The sequence below is a fragment of the Mustelus asterias genome, chromosome X, assembly GCF_964213995.1.
Source record: "Mustelus asterias chromosome X, sMusAst1.hap1.1, whole genome shotgun sequence".
NCBI lineage: Eukaryota > Metazoa > Chordata > Chondrichthyes > Carcharhiniformes > Triakidae > Mustelus > Mustelus asterias.
Genome location: NC_135834.1, coordinates 17,907,885 through 17,916,131, shown reverse-complemented (window position 1 = coordinate 17,916,131; position 8,247 = coordinate 17,907,885). Strand labels below are relative to the sequence as shown.

Genomic DNA, 8,247 nt, shown 5'->3' with positions numbered 1-8,247 from the left:
GAATGAAAGAGGTCAAATGCTTTGAGCGACCATTTGCAGCTGGCTGCTGTGTTCTGGAGTGTAATGGTGAGCACTCTGATCCTGTGATCGAATTTCAAATATTGGTGGAACATTGCTTCTCTTTGCGAAAGCCAGTGATTGGTTTACTGAAGGGCATTTCATTTAAAATTCTCAGAAAGTGGAATATTAAAAACTGAGGAAATTTCAGCAAAGTCCAACGCAATCAGATTGCAGCTTATGCGGCGAACGACTCTGCTGGCATCATTGCATCAGGCCCGGAGGACGGTTGCTTGAGAATAGAAAGAAGTCAGTGGGCAGAGCTGCAGGTGTCACTCACGTGGCCCAATGTGAGCAAGAGGTGAGACGTGAACAGCGGTGCCAGCGTGATTCGAACTCGGATTGGTGGATTGACAGTTCAGAGTGCTGACCGTTACACCATGGAACCGATATAATCCTGGCTTGAGGCGCAAGGCATTTCTCCCAAAACATACGCACCCACACGCGCGTGCGCACCCCCTCCCATTCCCCCCTCTCCCTCCTCCGCCCCCCTCCTCCTCCCGCCTCCCCCTCCCGCCTCCCCCTCCCCGCCACGCCCTCCCCCTCCCCCCACCCCTTCCCCTCTAGCCTCCCCATTCCCCCATCCCCCTCCCCCATCCCCCTCCCCCTCCTCCTCCCCCCTCCCCTCCCCCCTCGCCCTCCCCACCAACCCCTACCCCCCTCCCACCCCCTCCCCCTTCCCCCTCCCCACTCCCCCTCCCCCTCCCCCTCCTCTTCCCCCTCCCCCTCCCCGCCACCCCCTCCCCCTGCCCCCACCCCTTCCCCTTTCCCCCCCACCCCCTCCCCCACCACCCTCTCCCCTCCCCCGTCCCCTTCCCCCTCCCCCTCCGACTCCCCCCTCCCCCCCGCCACCCGCTACCCCCTCCCCCACCCCCTCCCCTCTCCCCCTACCCCCTCCCCCTTCCCCCCTACCCCCTCGCCCCTCGCTCCTCCCCCTCCCATCTCCCCCTCTCCCTTCCCCCTCCCCATCCACCCTCCCCTCCCCCCTCCCCCTCCCCTACCCCCTCCCCCCTCCCCTCTCCCCACACACACCTGCTCAATAATTGCCAGACTCCAGTTGAATCGTTGTTCTTGTGTGACACCAACTGCTCCTTTCTTTCATCAGAAAATTTAAAGAGTATCGAAAAGACGAAAAACCACTGATGTTGCAGGCATCTGGCGGTAGAGGCTCAGCAATGTGCATTGTCATCGCTGTTGAACTGACTGACAACTTGTCCTTTCGATTCGTACTTTGTGAGACATTTAAACGAAATGTCCCTCATCAAATCATTCATCGACATTGGCAAATAAACTTTCCCCCGAGGTTTGAACTCAGATAGCAGACTGCTCACCATTTGGCAACTAAACCCAGAACATAGAAGCTCGCTGCAAATGGGCCCTCAAAGCATTTTACCTCGTTCATTCAATGTGGCGGCAACAGCAAGTGTGACAACAATGTGTCGTGACGCACCACTATTGATGGGATCCAATATTTTGACAATTTTGACAAGCTGCATCCAGAATGTTCTGAATGACAGGGAGCAGAGAGTAATTGTCAATGTCTGTTCTTCAGACTGGAAACCTGTGTCCAGTGGGGTCCCGAAGGGATCAATTTGGGGCCCTTGCCTCTGTGATTTATATTAATGATTTGAATGTGGGAGGCGTGATCAGTAAGATCGCGGATAATGGAAACATTGGCGAGGTGGTAGATAGGGCGGAGGATAGCCTTCGTTCACAAAGGAGATAAAGTTTATTTTTTAGTCAGAAGTAAGGCTTACATTAACACTGCAATGAAGTTACTGTCAAATTCCCCAAGTCGCCACACTCTGGCGCCTCTTCGGGTTGAGCAACCTAACCAGCATGTCTTTCGGAGTGTGGGAGTGTGAGGGAATAGTTTCAGAATTCAGTGTCAGAGTAAACGGTAAAATCTGACGAAATACCATCCAGATTTTAACTTGCTTCACCATCTCTATCGACACGGTTTTTCAGCCTCTCACTGTCCTTCTCTTTCTGAGCTTGGACTTGAACTGTTGCCAATGCGACATTTCCAGCTCTGTTGTAAACTTGCAAACCTCACGCGGCTGATTCGAGTGGATCTGCTTTCGATCAGAGAGTAAATCAGGTTATTTTTAATAGTTTGCCGAGAGGAATAAATCTTCTTTTCTTGAGCTGGAATTGAAACCAAACCTTACTGGGGAATACTGAAGACAAACCACTGGACTCCCAGGGTAATTGGTGAGCTGTGTTTTTCAAACTTACTCATCCTTTATCCCTTTGCTCATTATTTTCATCTATGATCGTTTTCACCAGGGACAAGATTCCCCTTCAAAATGTCCTGATTGGATGGAGCATAAGTGCCTCCTTCAGCCAATGACAACACCGATTGAGTTCGTTGGGACATGAAATCGACAGTGAGGTGAAATCGTCCCACAAGATGCTGAAGTTTAGAAGGATGAGAGGGGATCTGATCGAGGTATAGAAAATTCTAAAAGGGATTGACAGAGTAAACGTCGACCAAATGCTTCCTCTTATGGGGCAATCTCGAACAAGAAGTCACAGGTATATGTGAAGCGACGGGAGATTGAAAACTGAGATAAGCAGGAAGTACTCTCGCAGAGGGTGGTGAATTTGTGCAACTCGCTGCCCCAGAGCGCGGTGGAGTCTGCATTATTAAATGGTTTCTGGAAGGAGATCAATATATTTCGAATAAAGAAAGGATAAGGGGATATGGGGAACAGTGTGGAGGTGGATTTGAGACCAGGGAGAAATCGGCCATTATCTGACTGAATGGCGGAGCAGCTTTGAACGGCTGAATTTGCCTACTTCTGCTCCTAATTCCTATGGTGCTAAGCGTAACTTTCAATTTTCAAAATTCACCAACCACAGCACTGTGGCTCCAGTGTAATCTATGTGCAGCAGATTCATGTGTTTTCCTTTATCCACAGCACATGTGAGTCCTGCAAAGAAGTTCAGAATTGCCTCATTCTGTGGTGTTATCATTCTGTGACTGTTTGTTTGCCTCATTTAATCTCTGCTGATCTCCACCCTATCAGAATTTGTTATGTTTCCTCCGTCCTGGGGTTCACTTATTTAAAAGTTCTTACATTTCTAACGTTTCCCAGTTTTAATGAAAGTTCATGGAGATGAAGGATGAGCTTTCTTTCCCTGTGCACACACGCTGCCTGACTTCCTGAGTTTTTCCGACATTCACACCGCACACCGCCACTGATCAGCCCATCTGGCCAACCTGTCGATATCCTCGTGTGAACGAAGGCTATCCTCCTCCCTACCTACCACCTCACTAATGTTTGTATCATCCGCGAACTTCCTGTTCAAGCCTTCTACATTCAAATCGAAATGATTGAAATAAAGGACAGATGCAAGGACCCCGACACGGGTCCCTTCGGCAGTCCACTGGACAGGCTTCCAGTCTGAAAACCAGCCCTCAACCATCACCCTCTGCTCCCTGCCACTAAGACAATTTTGGATTCATTTTGCCAATTTTCCTTGGATCCCATTCATGGTGGCGCTGAACGACACACTACTGTCACACTTGGGGTTTCTGCCGCATTAATGAAAGAAGTCAAATGCATTGAGCGACCATTGGGAAGATGCTGGTGTGTTCGGGGTCCTGTGGTGTAATGGTGCGCACTCTGGACTTTGAATCCAGCGATCTGAGTTCAAATCTCAGCAGAACCTTGAATTTCTTTGCCGATGCTGATGATTGGTTTGCTGAAGGGCATTTCGCTTAAAGTTCTCACAAAGTGCGAATCGAATGAACAATTTATCAGCAAATTCAACTGCGATTACAATCGCATGAGTGAAATGTAATAACTCCAGATGCCTGCAACTTCAGTGTTTTTCATCTTTTTGCTGCTCTTTACCTCCTCTGTTCTGAAAGAAAGGAACAGTTGGTGTCACGCAACAACAATCATTCGACAGGAAGCTGGCAATTATTGAGCAAATGTGTGTGCGCGTGTGCGTGTGTGTGTGCGCGCGTGTGTGTGCCTGGATGTGTGTGTTTTGGGAGAAAGGCCTCTTGCTGGTCCCATGATGTTACGGTTAGCATTCTGGACTTTAAATCCAACATTCCCAGTTCGAATCTATTCTCGCCGTCCCACCTCTTGCTTAATTTGGGACAGATGACTGTGTGAATGTCACCTGCAGGAGGACCCTCTGCCCTCTGCGGCTTCTCTGCATCTGAGCGCTTTGTATTCTTGAGCAACGACTCTCTGTGGCTGATGCAATGACGCCTGGCGAGTCATTCGCTGCATCAGCTGCAATATGATTGCGGTGGAATTTGCTGAAATTTCCTCAGTGTTTAAAGTTCCACTTTCTAAGAATTGTAAATAAAATGCCCTTCAGCAAATCAGTCATCAGCTGAAGCAAAGAAAAGCAAAGTTCTGCCGAGATTTGAACTCAGATCGCTGTATTCAGAGTGCAGAGTGAACACCACAAAACCCAGAACACAGCCTTTGATCTCTTTCCTTGAATGTGTCAACAACAGCTAGCGCGACAAAAATGTATCGATATGCGCCACGATTGATAAGCGAGAACAACTCAGAGGACACTGCCCCCTAATCTGCAGCAAATCATTTCACCCGAAGCTGTTTTGGGAGATATCAGCAGAAATAGTCATGTTTCACAGGGGCAATTGCCCAGCCATCGAGTCACACAGAAAGGGTCCCGCGGCCCATCGCGTCTGCACGTGTCAAACGACCACCTCTCCATTCTACTCCCATTTCCCATTATTATTTGACTAATATTCATCTCAAACATATTACATGCAATGATTTAAACACTATTAAAATTAATAACTGGACTCGAACCCTTAATTCATGGCTGATCTTGGGTTTCAGTTCCATTTTCCCACCCCTTCCCCTTCATCGCCGGATAGATCAAAAATCTGTCGACCCCACCTTGGAATGGGTTCAATGGAATCGCCAGTCTCATTAAAATTCTCCTGCTCGAGACACTGCAGTATAGATGCATGCGAGGGGATCTCATTGAAACGTGTACAATTCTGAGAAGGCATCAGAGAATGGATGCAGGAATGTGGTTTGTTCTGGATGGCGGGGGAGTGAAGGGGAGTGAAGGCAGGTAGTGAGGGCGTTCTGGAACGAGGGTTCAAAGTCACAGTATCGGGGCCCGCATTTCGGACAGCGATACGGAGAAATATCTTGAATTCGAGCGTGGTGAACATCTGCAATTCTCGACCACATGAGGCTCTGGATGCCTTGTTTGGGCACAGACATACTCGTGAGGTTCCAAAACTTACTAACTTCTAAATGTTGATGCTGATTTGGGTGTGTCTGTACTCGAAATGCAGATTTGTTCCATTTCCGGCTAGAAATTTGTACGTAGTGTTGTCCAGCGATCCAAGACACTAAATTCAGGTTGGCATAAGAAAAAAATAAGAACAGAAGAACTAGGACGAGGAGTCGGCCATCTGGCCCCTCGAGCCTGCTCCGCCATTCAATGAGATCATGGCTGATCTTGGAGTCAGCTCCCCGTACCCATCCGCTCACCATAGCCCTTAATTCCTTTCCTGTTCAAAAATGTATCGATCCTTGCCGGAAAAATATTTAATGAGGGAGCCTCAATTGCTTCACTGGGCAGGGAATTCCACAGATTGCTGAGGAAGTTCCTCCTCAACTCAGTCCTAAATCTGCTCCCCCTCATTTTGAGGCCATGCCCCTCGTTCTAGTTTCACCTGCCAGTGGAAACAACTTCCCTGCTTCTGTCTTATCTATTCCCTTCAGAATCTTATATGTTTCTGTAAGATCGCTCCTCATTCTTCTCAATTCCAATGAGCATAGTCCCAGTCTACTCAGTCTCTCCTCATAAGCCAACCCTCTCTACTCCGGAATGAACCTAGTGAATCTCCTCTGCAACCCCTCCAGTGCCATTTTCTCCTTTCTCAAGTCAGGAGACCAAAACTGTCCACAGAATCCAAGGTGAGGCCTAACCAGCTCCTTATGCAGCTGCAACATAACCGCGCTGTTTTTAAACTCAATCCCTCAAGCAATGAAGGACAACATTCCATTTGCCTTCTTAATTTCCCGCTGCACGTGCAAGCCAACTTTTTGTGATTCACAAAATTGGCAGCTTTTGTGTAGATGTGGGATCGTTTGTTAAACCCTTCGATTCAGTTTCACCTGCTTTGGTCGAACAACGTTTAGTTTAGATATAATGCAGCAGAATCTTTCATTATTCGTTTTGATCGGAGGAACTAGCAAAGACAATGTAAATATAAATCGCCGTGATTGTGGAATGGGATGGATCTTTCTCCTGGTGAATCAAACCGGCACAATTATCACTCCTGCTTTCGATCAGTAAGTAATTCAAAGTTCTTCAAATTGATTTACTCCAGGAGAGTAAAAAGTTTCGATTGCTTGACATAGGAATCGAAGACCGGGCCACCGCCAGGAGCGCGCCGAATCTTATCCACTTGACCACCAGGAAAAACGGCAGCACCGACTTGGACCTGATCGATCCACTTCAATACCGGAGAAACGTTTGTCGGACAGAAATCATGTTTCGATTGAACACGAGTGACTCCTTCAAGCAATGAAACACCAATTGCTGTTGTCTGGAACATGAAATCGGCAGTGAGGTGAAATAGTACCAGAGGACACTGCCCCCAAATCTGCAGCAAATCATTTAACCCCAAGCCGTATTCTGAAAAGATATTAGAAAGGGGACAGATGACCCTTCATGGGAGGTTTACAATGATAAAATAATTCCGGTATGAGGCGGTGTTGGAGACGTTCGGGTAGTGATACGTCGAACATAGAAAATTCAAAGATGACACAACTGTGATTTTCCAGCTGATACGGGATTTCGACAGAGTAAACCGGCAAAATATTTACTCTACGCGCAGGTGAATAACTGAAGTTGTCAGATGCAAATTTGTTAAGAAAACATCTCGAGAGGACGCGCGGATCGGCATCAACTTAACGCAAAGTTGGTGGGATCTGTAATCATTCCACATGGAAAAGTGATCGAAGGTGCCATCCTTTCCAACGAGACGCATTGAAACTTAAATGAGGAATACGCAGTCAGCAAGATTCGAACCAGCGCGAAAAAAACACAACGAATTCCTAGTCCATCGCCTTAACCACCCGACCACGACGACACCAGCCGACTTGCCAAAAATCATACTAATACCTACTCAATATTTCTGAGAGCCGGCCTCCTTGATGTGATGCTGACCACTTGTGCTGGACACAAATGCGGTTCATTTCTCTGCTGATATCATGCGTCTGTGTTCTTTCCCCATGTCGGCTCAATTTCATCTGTCGGCTAACGTCCTTTTCATTCGGATACAGCAGATGGATGTGTTGCAACAAACATTTGCAAGCACTCTATATACATCCATACACTCAGAACGAGATGCAACACAAACGTGACATCCGAAAAAAGCTCAGTTAAAGGTGCTTCAGGAAAATAAGCTTTTGAATGCGCAAAACTAATGCAGACATATTAGAGTCTGTGCGGATTCGGAATCCAATCCGGCTCTCCCACATGGTGGCGACATTTGGTATTTCTGAATCACCAATGTACACGTTTGAATTGAGCCCTTCGGGAATATCTTTCTGTTCACTGAAGATGCAACTCCCGAAATCATTGAGCCAAATTTCAGATGAGCTGGGGCCGGTTACTTTATCCCGTTAGAGCGTGTGGCTCATAGCGCTACGACTGAGGGTTCAATCTTCGTACTGTCCAAATCCGATTACCTCAGTCTGTGGAGTCCGGGGTTTCGTTATGCTCAGTGGAAATGTCTTTTTCGAACAGGCTGAGTCGCTTCGTGTAGTTCTGGACAGTCACGATGCCGTTGACAATTTTTAAACTGGGCAAAGGTCTGCCTCCCATCCTGACAAATTGCCCATCTTTTCACACTTCTGTGCCACAAATCTGTCGGTAACATTTGAGCAAACCTTGGCCGCTCGACAGGGAAACACATACGGACGACCAGTCACCTGGACGGCAACTGTGAACATTCCTCTCATTCGCTGCAATGTTTTCTCAATATTCACGTCAGCCAACCTTGTTGCAACAAATCATACAAGCTTACTTTGAAGGACTGCATTCAACCGATCAACACATCACTTCACACGAATTAATAATCCGCTTCACATCTAATCTATGCAAATACTGAGTTTTTTCAGAAGAACAGCTATTCGTCTGGAATTTCGAAACTGGCAGTTC

General features: G+C 47.5%; 1 non-coding gene across 1 annotated transcript; it reads left to right on the top strand.

Annotated features, from left to right (window-relative positions):
- The first annotated feature begins 3,663 nt into the window (after positions 1-3,663).
- trnaq-uug (transfer RNA glutamine (anticodon UUG)) lies at positions 3,664-3,735 on the top strand. Its single transcript has one exon. It is a non-coding gene; the product is annotated as a tRNA-Gln (tRNA).
- The last annotated feature ends 4,512 nt before the right edge of the window (positions 3,736-8,247 follow it).